The 19,532-nt window shown below is 47.4% G+C and overlaps 1 long non-coding RNA gene across 2 annotated transcripts; it reads right to left on the reverse strand.

Moving 5' to 3' along the window:
* Positions 1-739: 739 nt before the first annotated feature.
* Positions 740-2,781, reverse strand: LOC149337179 (uncharacterized). Of its 2 annotated transcripts, none has more exons than XR_016284382.1 (3): positions 2,006-2,781; positions 1,409-1,525; positions 740-772 (listed from the first exon to the last, which is right to left on the reverse strand). It is a non-coding gene; the product is annotated as an uncharacterized LOC149337179 (long non-coding RNA). The 2 variants fall into 2 exon arrangements; XR_016284383.1 differs by having other exon boundaries at positions 745-1,237.
* Positions 2,782-19,532: the final 16,751 nt, after the last annotated feature.

Raw genomic sequence — 19,532 nt, forward strand, 5'->3', positions numbered from 1 at the left:
AAGGAAAACATTTTGGTGCTTTCCTGTCCTTCACTGAACTTAAGCACCAAATAAAATGTGCGTTGTGTACAAGCAGAACACGTAGGGAGGCACCACACGAAGGAAAGCACTTCTTCACAATCACCAAAGCATGTGTTGAAGCATGCACTCAGCAAGTTGGCAGACGGTAGGCTGAAAACACTTGGGGCACTTCCTGACTCCCACAAAACTGCAGCACCAGACAAAAATGATTTCTACTGTCATGGATATCACCAATATGGTCCTATTCAAAGAACAGCACCAAAATGATGAAGACTTCATCAGCTTCCTGGCAGTATGCTATCAAACTTGAAGCAGAGCAAATGTATGCTGATTACTTGTGGCATAGCTACACATGATAATCACGGCAGTGAGTGCAATTCTCGAAAGCAGCTGCTGATCATGCACTTCCTGTCTGTCAGGTAGAATCCAAATGGTGCTGTGTCCTCCTCCCTGCTGTAGATGTTGGTGCTCCTTCTGTTATCACCACCTGCCAGTGGTGTCATGGTCCTGCAGCTGAGTGTGGATGAATATGTTGTGTTGCACAGTGCAAGCTCCGCTGACCTTTGCAGAGAACTCTTGACCATGGCGTACCATGACCATGACACCTTTGCAGACACCTCATGTAATCGTTCAGGAACCCGGTATCACCACCCAGCTAGGCAGCCAGTCCAGCCGAGGGGTGAGCGAAGATGAATCTGGCATCATGGCTCCCGAGCTCACGAGACCCCACGGTGAGAGTAGTCCACCACATCTGCATAAGATGCAAACCATCACCTGCACATTAATCAACGCTGTGCACTGAAATCTTCCAACGAGCTAGACATTGCGTTTCCAAATATGAGAAATTGTTGAAGCCTCAAGTTCAACTATTGTCTAGTTTTACGCACAAATGTAAAATACGCTGACTGCAAAATCAATCATTAGTATCAAAACGAAGTGTTGCCATATAGCTAGAGGTACTTGATGACACATTTCCTAAACTGACGGATACAAATAATTAATACACACTTTTTATACTCAAGAAAACCACCACAGAATGCACTGCAAGGAAGGGCAGAAGTTCAACTGTTTATGACTACCATGAGTTTTTTAGTATATGCATGCTTTTTCATTTTGCACCAATTGAAATGAGGCTACCTTGACATTGCGGTCACTAAGAGAAATCCAAAGCCAGAGAACAACACTGCGTGTCACCCACACCTATCTCCACTGTCACCTGAAAAGTACAGATATTGATTAATTTACATGTGGTTCTATTTACACTGTTCTTCCTTGCTCAATAAACTATATATAAATGCAGACAGATATCATTAGCCGCATGCAATCTTACTGCAGGCAAACATGCTATCCCTTCATGCCTGCCACAACACACTAAGCACGTGCTCACCAGTTTAACGATTTCCATGCGGGCAGCACATGGAGAGAGACTGCACATAAATGGGTCATGGATGGATCCCGCACAGATTCTTGTGAGCTGGAACCTTCACCGGCAGGAACACCACACCTGTAAACAAAATGTACAAGACTCATATATATTTGTTTTCCGTGTGCCCTTAGAGAAATAATTTTTTCCACCCTCCTACGGTAATTTCCACGTGACTGCTGCGTAACTGATGATGTAACACTGTTATGAAAATTTCAGCTTGAATAGCGAAATCACTTTAGTGTGCTTCATTAATAATGCTTAAGACAGGTTATAGTATTCTTTTACAATGTCACGCATTTTTTTTTTTTCACACTTAAGGAAACGACGCCTTTCAGCTGATTTCACCGATGCTGCCTTTCACATTCATCAACACCAAACACAAAGAAATCGATCAACGTACTAGCATGCTAGGCTTTGTTTTCTCAACTTGGCGCTGTGTGCAAAAACTGAAACACAGTATGAAAAAAGCAACGCGAAGTACCGAATACAAATTTCGGATTCTTATTTTATAGTCATCTCCAGCATGCATGCGAAATGAATGAGAATGATGCTACACACACACGGATGTCTCGTCAAGAAGCCCGACACATTCCTGGAGTTTGTTGCTCGGCCGCGCGAACACCTCTCGTGTCATCCGCTCATCACGCGAGGCAAAGCCCATCCGTTCAGCGACGTTTCACAGCTGGCGATCGTCCCTCAGAGCTCGACAGTTCGGCACTGCTTCTCGCCGCAATGCATCCTTGCATAGCCACCACATATATGCCTCGTCAGATGATTGCACAGACGAGCTGTCTAGTCAGAGACAACTCGAAAGCATCGCGGTGACCTCGAAAGTCGCTCACCTTTCCCACTTCTAGGGTTTAACAAACGACGAATGAATGCAAGGAGCAGCAAATCGCAGCGCCGGCACCGCCATTCGAGCAATTTTCGCGCTTCACTAACCGCACGGACGGATGATTTCTCACCGCGAGCGAAGGGTTTGCAACGGGAGAGCAGTTAGCGCCCCCATGCGGCTGTACGCTTAAGCCTTCACTATTAACGCTCTCGAGGGTTGCTTATTTCAGATGAGCTCTTACAACGCGATATCATTACATTGTGCAATCAAAACAAGACTTTTGTAAGCTTAGTTTTGTCTTGAAATAAATACCCGTTAAAATGCGGCTACCTAACGCCGTATAAATCAGCATTTCACTAACTCATTTGCATGATTCGGGTACCTTTCGCCGGGCGAAATGATGGCGGCGAATTTCAGCCATTTTTTGCAATGGCGGCACAACGTAAACGTGATGAAACGTCATTCTGACATCACTCCAAAATGTGTGCCTATCACGTGATTTACGTGATATTGTTCCATCCAATCAGATTTTAGGAAGTTGCCATTTCCGGTGTGCAGCTATTTTCTCCGAATTGGCAAGTCGAGCGCAAGTGCTCTCGCACGGACCGCTTGTAGCTTCTTTTCCCTTCACAATCACATATATGTACCAGCCGGGCACCAAGAATAGCGCTACGAAAATGCATTTTCAATGTCACGTCAAATCGACGTCACCGCGAAAAGTGCCCGCGTAACCGACCCTGATTGACACGCCCATTGACGGCGATTGACACTTCTGACAGCCAATCAGAGAGGCAATATGGCGCCGACAGGCGAATGTGAATATCGAGAATAGGGCCCCTGCTAACGCATTTGTTGCCAGCTTTTTCGATGAAATATGCCTCAACAACTTCTCTCTCAGTTTTATCTTTCCCACTCTTTAAAAATCTAGCTTTCTCGAATTCGGGACGGCAATTAGAACAGCTCTTGCAGTGGTCCACCAGGAAGCTTCTTTCGTTGTTGCGCAAGTTTCGCTCAGCTGTGGCCTCGTTTACATCGGGCAAACAGGTCGTTGTTTTAATGAGCGTGCAAGTGAGCATTCCCGAAACTTGCGCAACAACGAAAGAAGCTTCCTGGTGGACCACTGCAAGAGCTGTTCTAATTGCCGTCCCGAATTCGAGAAAGCTAGATTTTTAAAGAGTGGGAAAGATAAAACTGAGAGAGAAATTGTTGAGGCATATTTCATCGAAAAAGCTGGCAACAAATGCGTTAGCAGGCCTTCCATTATGCTTAGCAGCGCCGAGACGTCTTTTATAGAAGGTTTTTTGTAGTTCGCAGATTTCCCTTGGTTTTGTGCTCTTATTTCGTCCTTTCTTTCGGTGTTTTACAATTTCTAGATTCTTAGACGCTAAGACGACTGTTCTTCAGGAATGATCTTCAGTTTTTATCACTTGACGCTAGGTGCTGTATCTTCAGACTTCATCCCTCCTTATTGTTATTGTTGGTCATGTTTTTCCGCGTTATTGTTGGTCATGTTTTTTTTTTGCCGGGTTATTGTTGGTTATCTTTTTTCACGTGGTTTTATCTCATAGTCGTTCGATTTTTTGCTCTGTTTCGCCTTCATCACGCGTTTCATAATTCGTTAGTGTGGATTTGTCATGCCCCAGTGCCTTGTTTCTTTTTTCTTTTTTGCCTTGGTTGATGTGTTTCTGCTGGCCAGAAAATAAGTTGGCCTCCCAAGCTCTGTTTAGATTAGATTGTTATGATCAGCGTTACTATATTGCCAGTGGTCGCATGAATTGCCGTTTTATATGTACAACGTTTTACGCTTTCGTTGATATGGCTTGGTTGTGGTATAAAAGGCAGGCTTGGTGCAATAAACCCCAGTTGAAAGTTGGCGTCAGTCCTGTGTTTTGTGTGCCGTCTGTGTTCCCGTTTCTTGCGCCATACCAGTTTTTATTTCATCATGAACCAACTCGCCCAAACTAGAGTTTTACTTGACCATATTACAGTCTTAGTGCAGGTCTGCTGAAGTCATCACAGAAACAAATTTAATGTCGTATTCTGAAATTTTGTCAGCAGTGTAGTCCGAAGTTAGGCAAGTTGAAACAAATGCACATGCTATGTCATCATAAGAATGTTTGCTGTTGTTGCAAAACATTGCTAACTGGATCCTATATAAATTGAAATTTTTTGCTGAAGTATGTTAGCACATAACCTTGCAAGAGCTGCTTGTTGAGGTCATGATTGAAGAGAAATAAAGTGAAAAAATAAGCCAGTCTCATTAATGTTAACTTGTTAAGCAGCTATTGCTCTGAAGGAATAGAAGTACAAACAGAGCTGATTTCAGAACTACTGGTTACAAAGCATAAAAAGCTGGGAAAGTGAAGAACCTCACTTGATAAACGCATTAAGCATTCAAAATGTCCATGGATTGCAACACCAACAGCTGGTCTTCTAGTTCAGCCAACATTAGGGACGCCATGTGTAAGGTCATCGCTTGTACGCGTTTCTTTTGCTTGTGTTTTTTTATACAGTTACGCCCCGAGCCGCTTCGCCGGGCGTCCCGGGCGGGGAGGAAACTTTTGTTTGTCTTTTGTATGCTGTTTGGAGTTCTGTTTCGTACATCGGCGGGGCGCCGCGCGCCTTCGGGGGCGGAACTTTTGTTTGTCGTGCGGAGCGGGCCCCCTGGATGGACCACGCGTTCATCACCCTCATTTTGAGGTATTTGTTTCCGCGGGTGAACTCGCACTTCGCGTGGACTGAGCATTGAGTGTGCTACTGGTTTTGTCGGGTCTTGTTCTAGCACCGACATGTAAGGCGCCGTGTGTCTCCGTAGACGGCGCCGCTGGGGGAAAGTGTCCTTGGGAATATGAGAGCGCTGAACGAATGATTGTTTTTGTGGGAGAAACCCAGCGCGGCCGCGAGCTCTGAGCGGGCGGCAGTTGAGGTCGGAGCTCGGTAGGAGATGGACTTCCTCTCGCATGCTCGCTTAGGACGACGGACTGTCCTAAGTCCAGGGGCGGCCCAGCTCAGTTATTCTTTTCTATGCTGCTGTCATCATTATGACTGCACTGTACCTTTTTGTTGTAATCAAGTGTTAATTAAATAAGTGTTGTCAGTTAATTCGGCCAAATCGAGAGGTTCATTGGACGAAGCAGGGAAACGGGACCTGCTAAGAAGAAAGAAGAAACAACGAGTGAAAAAGAAGAGAGAATTAAAGGAGAACAAGACAGAGCAACAACTCAAAAAAGTTTTACTCCATGACACCAGCAATTAAATCTGAGCCTGAACGGCCATGCCCCACTATGCTGCGCATGGTTTTTGGTCACAAAGGTATTGCATCAAATATTAAGCTGCCCATTAGGCACAAAGGACTGTGTACGTAAGCAGAATTTTTCATTGTCAAGCCAGACGCCCCAGGTACCACGAGTGGCTGCATTGCCGAATGTCTTGGCCTGATAAGCATCATAAATTCAGTTGATGAAATGGACCTCAAGGACTCAAAGATGTGTGGATTTCAAGGCTTAGGAGAACTGTAAATTAAGGTGATGTTTTTAGGGCACGGATAGTAGGTCCTGCGGTGCCACTGCTGCTGAATGCTTGTGACTCACCATGTAGTATTCGCCTGTGACCACTAAATAACTTGTCAACGAATTTTTCTGTCACGCTGTTTCGGCTTCAGCACTCGAACGATAGTTTTCATGTTAAAGAGAGGTTGTAGGTTTCTTGAGGCATGGAAAAACTGCGATAAAATCACTGCTTCATCATTTTAGTTCACTGCAGTGCTGAAGCCAGCCGTCCTGAACAGCCGCAATGACAACCTGTATAAAAGCACCGATTATGTTGCAGTTTTTTCATTCCTCTCGTCACCTATAACCACACTTTGACGTCACAGTCCTTATTCGGCTGTTGAAACAGAAACAGAAGGAGAAAGAAATTCAATTATAAATTATAAGCGGTCGTAGGAGGATACCACGTGGTAATCCATGTATAATAATGCCTCAAACCTCATTACAAAGAAGAGAACACGCACCCAAAAGTTAGGCTTAAAAGCCTTGCACATTTTCTAGGTGTTGAATTGCACTCTGAGAAGGTGTCTTTTTTTTCTGAGCTGCATTAATTTTGCAGCATTTTGCAATGATATGGCAACTTTAGTGGTACTGGACCATTAATACTTTGAGTACCCATTAATACTTTGGGTAATATTTTTTGAGCATGTAGGCTCCGAATATCCCTCATGTCTGGAATCTTGACCTCCTGAAGTGTGAATGCTATTGGGGCCTCAACACTACTGAGGAAAAGCACTCTAAGTGGCATAAATAGCATTTACTTTTATCCTGCTTCCACTGTGCATGTCCCAATATCCAATTAGCATGGGAACAGACGCAAGATGTGCATTTATAGGTCTAGCGTCCACATCGCTGTATACAAGTGACAGCGTCTCATGGACCAACCGAAGAATACCCTCCTCGTGTGGGAAGCAGCAAAGGCAATTTGAGTCCACCAGAACCTCTTGCCGCCGCTACCTGCACAAAGAGGACGGTCCTGAGATGTCAGAAAAGAAGACACTGACTCCTAGGAAGCTTGAAGCTCTCAAATGTATGTTTTTCTTTCATAATTAAGCTTAGTTTTCTGGGATTATACATGGTGGATATGCAAACTGTTGGTACGGGGTTGAATTGTATTGCATCCATGCTACACTATCTGAAATTGAATAGTGCACTGTGGTGTTTTGCTCACTGCTCAGGCTGCAGTATATGCCTATACCGGAGGGAAGTTTCTTTTTTTTTTTCATAATGCAGTGGCTAAGACTTGTTTGCTGGTGCAATTTTTACTTATTAGTGCAATTTTTCCACCATTTTTAGTTCATTGGTATTCATCCTCTAGCATGTTAGGTGCCAGCTGGACTTCAGGCTCAAGTAGCTGATGCACTTTCTCTGGAAATGCCCACTATTGTATACTACATTGTCTGCAACAATGTAGTATACATGCACTAGTTAAAGGGGCTATGAAATAGGTTACGTAAAGCAGAGGAGAGAAAGGCATTCCATCACTCGTCACCCCAGCGCAAGAATTTTTGAGCTAGCATCAATAACAATGAAGATATATACATTTAAAAATGATGCGCCTCCTATTCCCCTCAACTCGTACACGCGGAACACCAGAAATAAAATAAAGGAAACAGCTGTAGGACTGGGCCCTACTCATGAATACGCCATTTGCTGACGTTCGGCTTGCGCCTTCCGGTTGTCGCACCCAGAAGCAGCGTCTCCCGGTCTCTCTTCGCCTTCCTGGATTGCGGCGCGCGTCGGATTTCTTTGCTTGTCACTGCGGCAAAGACAGTGCGAATGGCTCCGCAACTCCCGGCAGAAGTAAATTGAAACCATATGCACGACGGCAATGCCCTGGCTCGCGCTTGCCTGAGGGGGTAGTGCGGTGGCACAAGCAGACGATTTCCACAGCTACCGGAAGTGTACCCGTGCCGTCATGGCTGCCGCGGCTCCAGCTAATGACAGCGTGTGGTGGCCTACCGACACCACGGGATTAGTGACGTCTATTTTGACGACTTTAGTTTCAAAATCGGTCAGTACAAGCATACCAATCGGCCCGCGAATTTTAAAAAACACTGTTTTCAGAAATTAATAATAAATTGCCAGCTAAGTTCCGAACACTCATACTTGGTGTGAATGATTCTTAGCATCATTTCTAAGAACTGAAAACATTTACAAGCGACTTTTAATTCATTGCATAGTCTCTTTAATGCAGCAGTTTGTATGTATGCACCGTAGCTTTGCAAGTAAGGCAAACCTGGTTGGTAGATAAGCTTACGTACTGACTCTGCAAATATGAAATCTCACTTTTTCACCAACCCCCTTTGCCAAAAGTAACCGAGCAACAGATTTTTGCTTCTCAACCCTATAACGGAGGCGTTATGGCGCCCCTAAATACCGATAGGTGCCAAACGGGAGGACAAGGGCTCACCTTGCTTTACACAGATTCATAGCTTAAGAAGTACCGTAAGTACTTCGCTAAGCGTCAAAGAAACAAACCACCTGTGCACGGTTACTTTTGGCAAAGACTTTACCTGTGCCTCCAATACTATCCACTGGCTAAAAAACGCAGCATGATTTTTGTGTTGGTCAAAAGCAGCAGCAAAAGGGACGGACACGCCAAACCTCCACAGAAATCTGAATTCGGCAGACAGGTACCCCAGGACCATATCATCCGCATTCTAGGACTGTACCTTCAACAGGGCCGCGCCGTGGTGGCTCAGTGGTTACGGCGCTCGGCTGCTGACCCGAAAGACGCGGGTTCGATCCCGGCCGCGGCGGCCCAATTTCGATGGAGGCGAAATTCTAGAGGCTCGTGTGCTGTGCGATGACAGTGCACGTTAAAGAGCCCCAGGGGGTCGAAATTTCCGGAGCCCTCCACTACGGCGTCCCTCATAGCCTGAGTTGCTTTGGGACGTTAAACCCTAATAACCAACCTTCAACAGGATGGAAAAAACGGAGACACAATTAAGCGACTAAAAAAATTATGGCTGAGGCTTAGCTAAGGTTAAGCCTAGTCAGATGCGAAGCATATTGGTGGCTAGGCTTGGTAATACATGACTTTCCTTGGTTGCATACTTGGTCATTTTAATACAACCACTAGAAGCCTTCGTCGTGGGGGAAGACAACGGCATGGCTACAGCGGAACGCCGACTAACCCCGAGACGCGCGTTGGGTGAGCGCCTGGATTGCCACGGAAGCCGCGTCTGCCTGCCCGGTGGAGCGAGCGTTTCACCTACACCGAGTGTCAACGCGCGTTCGAAATGCGCGGGAATGCCGCTCGAGGACATTCCGGCGTCTGTGCGATGGCATCGTCACGACGACGTCACGGTGTCACGGGGCGTGACGGCTAGGGGTCCCACGGCGACGGCGCGAGGTCCATGGAGGCCGCCTCTCTCATCCGATGTCACGTGGTGTGACGTCACGGTGTCACGTGGTGTGACGTCTAGGGGTCCCACGCCGACGGCGTGAGTGGTAGCTCTAGCAATATGCTTTGCATAAAAAGGCCATCGCAGCCACCACGCCACTCATAAAAAGGGTGACTGGACGCGCACATGGGCTGAGAGAGGCGAACACCCTTCGCGTGGCGCACGCCTGTACCCTCAGCCGAATTCTTTATGCTACGCCATACCTGAAACTAACCAGTGAGGTCCACCAAATAGACTGCTTAATTCGGCAAGCAACAAAAGCAGCACTTAAATCACCAAAATGCACTATAAAAGAGATACTCGAAGTTCATAACACCCTACATGAACTTCGCGAGGCCCACTTCCAAGCAAAGTATATTAAACTAGCCTGTAGAGCTGCAGGACCACACATACTCAGTCAGCTAGGCATCCCTACAAACAATACATCACTAAGAAAACTCCCCACCCACATTCACACTTCAATATATGGCAAATCATTACCTAGGAACATGCGCCCCCACCGTGGCCAAGGTCGCAGGAAGGCGCACGCGGCAGCGCTGCACAAATGGTACGGATGAGCCCGATGCTGTTTGGATGGATGCCGCCTGCGATGAGCACAGAGCCATTGCGGTTGTCCACAACCCACACATAACACCCCTTACTTTCGAGCTTCCCTCAGGTACCACCTCTGAGGAAACCGGCGAGACCGCTATAGCCATTGCTCTGGCATACACAGACGTCCGCTACATTATTAGCGACTCAAAAACCACCATTCTTAATTTTTACCAGGGGTAGCGCTCATCCCCCTGCACAATGCCTGCTGCACATGCCCACCCCCCACCTCCCCCGACGCGCTGAGCTCATCTGGGTGCCTGCGCACTCGGGAAATCTTGGCAACGAGGCCGCCGGCTCCTTAGCACGAGGGTCTAGAAACCGGGCACAGGCGGACCTAGTGGGTGATTTCGCGAAGGACCGTATGCACTCGTTTGCTGAGCTCACCGCAAATTCCCACGCTGAGCGCCAAATTTACCCACCACCCCACCATTCCTCATTGCCGGAGAACTGTCCATCTGGCGTCGCCTGCAGACGCGAACGCTGCCTGCTGCAGCCAATCTTTCTAAATTTATGCTGGTACCCCCACATGCATCTTGTGGCCCACATCCTCCTATCACGCCCGGCGTCCCCTCCCCCCACCGGGCCTGTGCATCTTCGAACCTGGGAGACCTATATTTATTTATTTAAATACCCTAAAGGCCCAAGTGGGCCTTACATAGGGGGGAGGGCATGAAAACAACACAATACAGAATACTTGCACACAGTAGTTAACAAATACATACATACATACGTATATATATATGTGTATATATATATATATATATATATATATATATATATATATATATAAGATAAAGTCACCAGAAATTGAAAAACATAACAGGCTTTAATTCACGACGTTTCGGATGGAGGACCAGCCTTTTACATAAAAGGCTGGTCCTCCAGCCGAAACGTCGTGAATTACATCCTGTTATGTTTTTCAATTTCTGGTGACTTTATCTCATATTAATCAATGAGCTGCCAAGATAACAGTCTTGATATATATATATATATATATATATATATATATATATATATATATATATATATATATATATATATATATATATATATATATATATATATATATATATATATATAGAAAGCATCACAACATTCTCCTTCAGAGCGACAAAATGAAGCGCTTGCTTCCTGAACCACCCCGTGTCGTATATCGGAGGGCAAGAAATATCAAAGATGCCGTAACCTCCTCGAAACTAGACAACGGTGAAGTCTCAGGGTGCACACCTTGCAATAAACCGCGCTGTAAACTTTGTCCAATGATGAATAAGGTCACAGAAGCTCGCAGCACAGCGTCGTCTTTCTCATTCAAAATTCGAGGAGATTTCAACTGTGACACCATCAACATAGTCTACCTCCTCGAGTGCGGTGTGTGCCGTGCTCAGTATATCGGGAAACTGAAACTCCTTTCCGATTGAGAATAAATAACCACAGAGCACACATAAGATCACTGCCAGATCTGCCTCTTTCAAGACACGTAACGACAAAAGGCCATTCATTTGGAAATTTCAAGGCCACCATACTCCAATCTGGCTTCCAGACACATTACGACAGGGAAGCCTGTGAATCATATCTAATATTTAAATTTAACACCTTGTCTGCTGGAATTAATGAAAGCCCTGGCAAACTCTCCTGCCTTTCTGGCTAAATCTTCCTGCAATGTTTTGTTTGTTTGTTTTTCTTTTCCTTGTGAACTCTTTTGCATCGAAAATATTGTTTCTTAAATCTACTATGATGACAGTTGCATAACGATTTGTTATGTATTTAACACTTTCATTTCTAGTCGAGGTACTGACATTATTTTTGTTGTGGTTAAGCACGAATTCTGTGACGATCGTCTCATGTGTATTCACCGCATTATTATCATTTTGTTGGTGCTGATCACGGCGTTTGGGTAAACTTTGTTTCTTGGGACAATTTTTCACACTCTTGAACTCTATTATTTTGGGCGCCTGTATTATCTCGCGTGCCATTTGTATTTATTCTAATATTGTTGTTGTGTTATTCCTAAGCGGTGTTTCCTGTAATGAAATTTGCCTTTTTGGTACACTCTCTAACACTCTGGCGCTGCCTTTAACATAATTTGTGGGCTTTTACGCATTTCCCCACATATCCTCTGCTAAAGAATGCTACAAAAGTGACACAATTTTGTGTATATTCTGTGTATTCATGTCGCCTCTGCGTGTGTGTGTTTTTGTTCCTTTCGGCCATCGCAGTGCCATTTTCTGCTTTATTTATACTTTTTTTTCCCACTCCTGTAAAGAAGGAGCCTATCCATGTGGTTCTCACGTGCGACCCTCATGTGGTTTTGCTTCCTTCGGCCATCGCAGTGCCATTTTTTGTCTTTACTTATTCTTTTTTTCTACTCCTGTAAAGAAGGAGCTTTCCATATGGTCTTCATATGCAACCTCATCTGGTTTTGGGGGTCCGCGTGCCACCCGTGGAGACATTTAGCTCAACCGCAACCTGTGCGTTCTCGTGCTTTCTTCTGGAGTCGCGCGGGGCCACACAGAGGTGGCTAGAGGCGATACTTACGCACACAATTGGCAGGCACTTGCCTTCTTTTGTTAACCACCCCTACGCTCTTTTTTTTTGTTTCCCCCTTAACTAGTCGCGTGCCCGCCCAGGCCCACCACCCTCTTTCACCTCTTTCACGGCGGCGCCTTTGCTGGCGCACCTTGGCGTTTGGGTTTCGTGTCTCGGCTGTCTTCCTCTTTCCCCTTTGATTTTTTCTCATTTTTCTTTTTCAAGCCCTGTGTGTGCCATGTTCACTGCTATAAGAAGACCCTTCCATGCACTGTATGATCATTCTTGAAAAAGACCAGTCCCTGATCGAAACGTTGAATAAATCTGTTAAGTTTTTCAATGTGACTTCCCCAACTTATTATATATATATATATATATATATATATATAAACGTAATTCGGTTGACACACGGTAGAAAAACAACTTTATTCTAACGTTTCGACCAGGGTCTGGCCTTCGTCAGAGTGACCACCCCCTTCTTATATATATATATATATATATATATATATATATATATATATATATATATATATATATATATATATATATATATATATATATATATATATATATATATATATATACATATATGGGAAAAGCGATTTCTACATACATGGGCATTAACCCATCAGCTATTGCATCAGACCTATAAAGTGGAGCGCGGGCCGCGGTACGGAGCCGACTGCCTTTGAAGGGGTGCGGCGGCGGCTACACAGAGCCATGCAGAGTTCGAATTTCCAGCTGCGTGGCATCGGTTTACATCACGCCGCAGCGCGCTGCGACTGCGTTAAGTGAGCGGGCGGGCTTACACCACCTCACACGTAAGCAGTCAAGTGTCTCTGCGGACTTCTTCCTTTCTTCAAAGCTAATTAGTTCAGCCTACTTAGCTAACTTCTTAATTATAGGCTTGAGGAATAGATTTTCAACACAGAAGTTGTGGATTGCTCGAAAAACAGCTAGCATCGCTGTTTTCATCAAGGTACGATTTATGTATCTTTATTCATTGGCCTTCAAAGAAAGCGATCACGTGACCAGCTGCTGGCTCGTATCTCTGCCCGAGTGTGCACGCAAAGGCTAATCGCACTCCAGAAAAAAAGCGGAGTTTGTTCTCTGAGACGCGTCTGGTGGTGGTGGTGGTGAAAACATTTATTACGAATGAACAGGAGGTATGTTTGAATCAGCCCGTAAGGGACCGATCCTTACAAACACTAGGTGGAGGTCCCTAGTATGGGACCCCAGTGGTGCCGCTGCCCGGGCGCGCCCGACTAAGGCTTGTTGGGCCTGTAAGTCGTGGCAGCCGAGCAGGGTCGCCTCCCAGTCCTCCCGGGTTGGGTTGGGGATGGGGGGAATAGCGGGGTTGGAGGGGCAGGCCCACACCATGTGATAGGTGTCAGAAGACACTGCACTACAGTGTGCGCAGCTGCCGCTAAAGGAGGGGTCAAAATGTTTTAGCGCTGCCGGGCACAGCAAAGTATTGTTGAGAAGGCGGAGAAGGAGCCGCTCATCCGCCTTCTTCAGGCCTTTACGTGGGCTAGGGTAAAGGCGATGACAATTTTGATAATATGTTGTAATATCTTTGAATGTATAAACCGGATTAAAATCGGGTTCCTGATCGGATGGGGAGGAGAAAACAGCCCGGTGAGAGAGCGCGCGGGCGGCGGCGTCTGCTGCCTCGTTTCCTGCCAACCCCTGATGAGCAGGGGCCCATATGAGGTAACGGTGTGCGGGGTCCGTATCCCGTATGCAATTTTGGTATATTCGATAGGCTAGGAAGGGAGTGCAGCCTTGTTCGACGTTCCGACAGGCCCCTCGCGAGTCGGTGATTATGTATTTTGAATTGGAATGTGAGGCCGCGAGAGCAATCGCGACCTCTTCTGCTTGTGTTGCACTGCGGGCTCTGAAAGTTAGGCCGTTAACTGTGTTGCTGTTGTGAACTACCGTGGCCGTGTACCATCCCCCGTGGTGAGGGCCGGAGGCGTCCACGTAGTATACACCTGTTTTGTTGCCATAATATCGGGCTAGCGCTTCCGCTGGTGCCAGGCGCCGACCATTATGGTCTTCATGTGACATGTTTGCTAGAAGAGGCCGCACGTGGAGGGCACGTCTCCACAGTTCCGGGATGCGAAACCTGTCTTTCATTGGAGGGGTGTGTTGGATATGGAGTCGAGCAAGAAGGCGGCGGCCCGACTCCGTTAGCGACAAGCGCGTGTACTGGTTTGTAAGGTGCGCCTCCCGGAGCTCCTGGAAAGTATTCACCAACCCAAGAGCCCTAAGCCGGCTGTTTGAAATAGTGATAGGGAGGTCAAGGGCACGTTTAACAATTTTGCGAAGGATGACCTCAAGGGCGTCCTCCTCTTGTTTCCGTAGGTGGAGATAAGGAGTCGAATAGAGAATTCGACTAGTTACGAAGGCGTTTGCCAGCCGCAAGGCATCCTTACTTCGTAACCCTCCGCGTTTGTTGGAAACCCGGCGGACCATGCGGCCCACCTGATCCCCCACCTTACGGAGTTTGGCCAATGTAGTGTCTGGCCAAGTGGCACCGTTGTCACGTGGAAGCTTTGAGTGCGAAAACTATTAGCTTCCTGCCCCGGAAAATTTGCCTGTTTACGTGAAACGAGTCACGAGAGAAAAGGCACATAACTGGCTCCCTGGGTCAGTGGACACCTCAATCGCGCTTTGAGGTACTTGTGGGTGGCTTGTGAAATGAGCGCTGCATGTGTTGGCGTTGTGGCAGAAACGCGGCACTGGAGAATAGGCCGCTGGCGTTCATTGGCGTTGGAAACGTTGTAAACTCCGTTGGCTTTGGGGGGAAGAGGAAATGACATATTTATTTTTAACACTGTGACACTTACACGGTATTCGGTTCATGGTTTATGGGTGTTTAACGTCCCAAAGCGACTCAGGCTGAGGGACGCCGCAGTGAAGGGCTCCGGAAATTTCGAGCACCTGGGGTTCTTCAACGTTCACTGATATCGCACAGTACACGGGCCTGTAGAATTTCGCCTCCATGGAAATTCGAGCACCGCGGCAGGTATCGAACCCGCGTCTTTCGGGTCAGAAGCCGAGCGCCATAACCACTGTGCCACCGCGCCGGTACTTACACGCGGTATTGGACACAGTACACGGCGCAACAAATTACATACTGCTTACCACGGTGTAGAACAAAATGTTGCCTTTCCACGCTGAACTGTATGCTTCCAAAATGGTTAAATACGTCATTTTATGACATGCTGCACTTTCTGTCTATGCGTTTTGTAAAGTAAGTCCTGCAATGTGTTAAATGTATAAAACTATAAACAATGTGCACAAAATCGTGTATTTTTCTTTTGCCGAACTTCGTCTTTGTGCATTGCAGTACGTCTTGTCTTATGTCTTGAATGTTATGTTTGTGCAGGTAAGTGACCATTTTTAGTCGCTACAAAACAGCCCTGTTGTAGGGGTTCTGATCGAGGCTTGTCAAGCGGTCTTATTGACTGCTTTTTTTGCCGCCCTCAGTTTTTGTAAAGAAAAGAGGAATAAACTAAATTGAATTGAAATGCGCATAACTGGCTCGCTGGGTCAGTGGACACCTCGATCGCGCTTTGAGGTGCGTGGCGTTGTGTCCACCTGCAAAAATCGTGCTTTCGCACAATATACCGTGTTTAGCAAAGCTAAAGGCCAGCCAATTTTTCAGCGAAAGCTGCAATAGCCTTGTTATGTGCCATTTTTAGGGGCTACTACGGCGGCCATAATGCGTAACGTTGCGCGGGTTGCTGTGGCATTTCGCCTGCATCGGAACGGGGCCAACCTGGTTGGTGAGTGTGCGCGCAACCACATTCGCTGCTACGTGCATACAATAGGAGAGTTAAGAGAAATATGAGAAGAGAAACTGAAAAAGAAACGCGTCGCAACAACCGCGTCCGCCGAAACGACGACGATGGCTTCAGGATAACGTCGATGGCAAGGAGACCTCGCCTATTAGGTAGATGGCCTGTTTAGAAGAAAAACTGTTTGCACATGTACACTTGAAAAGGCGACACGATACATGAACATTCACACTAAATATTCGCATGAGCATTCACACTAAAGTGACAGGAGCGAACAAAAGAGGGACATGAGTACTGCGGCTTAAGATAAAAGCATTAGGGTGGTTGGCATTTCCAATCGGAAAATTGAAGGGCCAATTTATAGCGCAGGTGGTGGTGAAAAACATTTATCAACGATTAAATAATTGCAGAGAGGTGATTGAGGTAGGACCCTGTTGGCCAATTCCCCTCACAATACTAGATGCAGAAGATGAAACCTTAAACGCCAGTTCTGCCTAAAAATAAGAACAAGGCAATTGTTGCACACAGAAATGAACGGACACGTCCATTATCGGAGGAGCCCCTCTTCCCCCGAGAAAGACAGCTCCTCAAACAAAAAAAAATGTCTAGGTTTCAACGTGGCTTGAACCTAGTTATACGAGCGAAAACCCTGTTACGCATCGTCTCTACTATCTCAAACCAAAAGTCGAGGTCAATGTCAGATACCCAATGGTCATAGTCATATGATCACGTGGTCGTTACCATAGCTTGGCCGTACCACAACGCAGTTAAGTTTGGTTTGACATGTGAGGCATTGAAGGTCATTGTCCCGTCCACATCAAAATTGCAATTTGTACCCCGAGGAGCAGAGTTCTCGCTCTAAGTTCCCCACGTAGACGACCGAGTATTGGCCACGTGGCACGGCGCCGAACACCATCAGCGAGCGCTGTGCAACGACTTCGCCACCCTGAACCACATCCTCATCGGCTGCCCTGCCGATCCTCCCGCTCAGGGACAGCCCGCCATCGGAATATGGGAGCAATGGGAGGCCCTCCTTGGGTCGCAGTACCCGCGCACCCAACTTCGCTTTGTGAACCCCACCCCTCCCCCTCCTTAGCTCTACCCCCCGCCCCACCCCTCCCTAGATAACAAACAGGCAACACTCTGGCGCAGACTACAGACACACACTCTCCCTTCACCCCTTACCCTAGCCCACTATCATCCCTCCTTCCCTACTCCGGCATGCGGCCTATGCCCAGAAACCTTCGCTTCTTCCCTCCACATCCTTTCCCTCTGCCCGGCGGACCCTGCCCCGCGGGACCTAGAGAACCTCAAGACCTGGGAGGACTGGGAGACCCTGCTGCGCTCGGAGGACCCGGCCGTGCAGATCATCGCCACCGGCGTGCCCCGAATTCCTGCTCTAATAAGTTTTTTCTCTCTCTCTCTGTCATGGCCGTATGCGTGGCCCGGACACATGCGCGTAATGAGAGGGTGTGCGGTGGCCCTGAGACCTTGAAACGTGCAAACTTGCTTGCATAATAAAATTTTCCATACATCCATCACGTGAAACTAAACAGGCCAGACACAATTAAAAGGCGAGCGAAGCGGCCACCGGGGTAGCGACCATACGAAACGAATGAAGCAATGCCCAGGCCACGAATCCCGCATGAACCGCGCACCAGAAGACCTGCCTCCGTGAGCAGGTGATTCGGGCATGCGCTGGCGCTCACTACCCACCGCTCTATGTGGTCACGTGCCCACAGCACGCGCCCAAACGTTTCATATGCACGTGATGACTGCACGTAAGCATGTGTGTCAGTACAAGAACGCCAACTCCGCTAGAACGCGTGCTGGGTTACGAAAAGTAGGTATCCACGTTAAAGCGGTGCCTGAAGTCCAATGCAGCAGTTAGACTGAAAACAAAAAATTTTCGTGCGAGCAGAGGACATCTCAAAGTTCAAACCAAACCACGGGTGAACGCGACCGCCCTACTTCTTTCAAAACGCCACGAAACCCGCACACATTTAAAGTGATTATTTTAATAGGGGAAATGGACGCAACATGCTAGGGCAAATCAAAGCACGCGAACGGCGCAAGACTGTCATTGGATTGGATTGTAAAACATTTTCTTTCGTCAAGAAGAGCTTGGGGTTCGGAGGGCCGTGTTAGGTGGCCGCTAGTTCATGACTGTTGGCGACCTGGTTGGCCCATTCGACGGCCCGGACATAGCGTCTTCCGGAGGCGGTTCTTCCCTACAATCCCATAAGATGCGGACGTAAGTGGCGCGTTTGCCACAGGGGAAACATTTGGGTTCGTACTGCGAGTGACAGTTACGCGGGGTTCGTTAGGGGGCGCGTTTAAAATCGTCTCCACGTGGTTTCTTGAGCTTTGGACAGCATTTTAGCCGCAAGGGGATAAGAGGTCATGCCGTCTCTCGTAAACCCGGATAAATAGGCGAGCTCCCTGCCTGGTTGACGAAACCTCGAGCTTTATTGTGAGCTGCCTCGTTCCCCGGATAGTCCGACTAGGACGGCACCCAAATCAGTTCGTCCTCTCAGGGAGATCGGGCTACTTTTATTGCGAAAGCAATACTACTCCCAAGAACCGCCTTTCGCGTAGCGGCAGCCACTTGGCACGTTTGACCTTTAGAATGACCCCTGATGTCATACCATGCCTAGTGACGTTATAGCGTGACGTCATACCAGGAGCCAGAGACGGGCTACGAACTCGGCTCGTCGGGTAATGGCGGCTGCTTGGCACGGCGCGCCGCGCTCATCCCGCTAGAGGCGCTAGTGACGTTATGGCGTGACGTCATACAAGGAGCGAAAGACGGGCTACCAACTGTAACGGCGGCCGCTTGGCACGGCACGCCGCGCTGTTCCCACTAGAGGCGCTGCATGTGCAGTATATAACACATGCTTTAGCAACCTACCAGGCTTAATCAAAGCTAAGCCCTCGCCAATTTTTTTCAAGTATGCTAAGGATTCGGCCCCTAAACAAATTGCGAACGGCGGATTTTGAGTCGCTGAGAATTATCTAAGCGGTGGTATTAGCTTTAAATTTTTTTCGAAGAGTCGGACCCGAGGAAGCACGAGGCCTCCTAGACCGGCCAGCTGTTGAGACCGAGTCCGTTGTTGACCGGTAATATCCCGACCGCGATGGTCGAATTTCGCCTCCATCGAAATTCGAGAGGCCCGAGTGTTGTGCAATGCCAGTGCACGTTAAAGAACCCCAGGTGGTCGAAATTTCCGGAGACCTTCACTACGGCGTCCCTCATATCCTGAGTCGCTTTGGGACGTTAAACCCCCATAAATGCATGAGGCCTCTTCAAGCTCGCACTCGAAGATTCAACCATCTGCACATCCGGGCACTGATGTTGAGCCTGTG

The sequence above is a fragment of the Amblyomma mixtum genome, chromosome 7, assembly GCF_055824585.1.
Source record: "Amblyomma mixtum isolate Tamu chromosome 7, ASM5582458v1, whole genome shotgun sequence".
NCBI lineage: Eukaryota > Metazoa > Arthropoda > Arachnida > Ixodida > Ixodidae > Amblyomma > Amblyomma mixtum.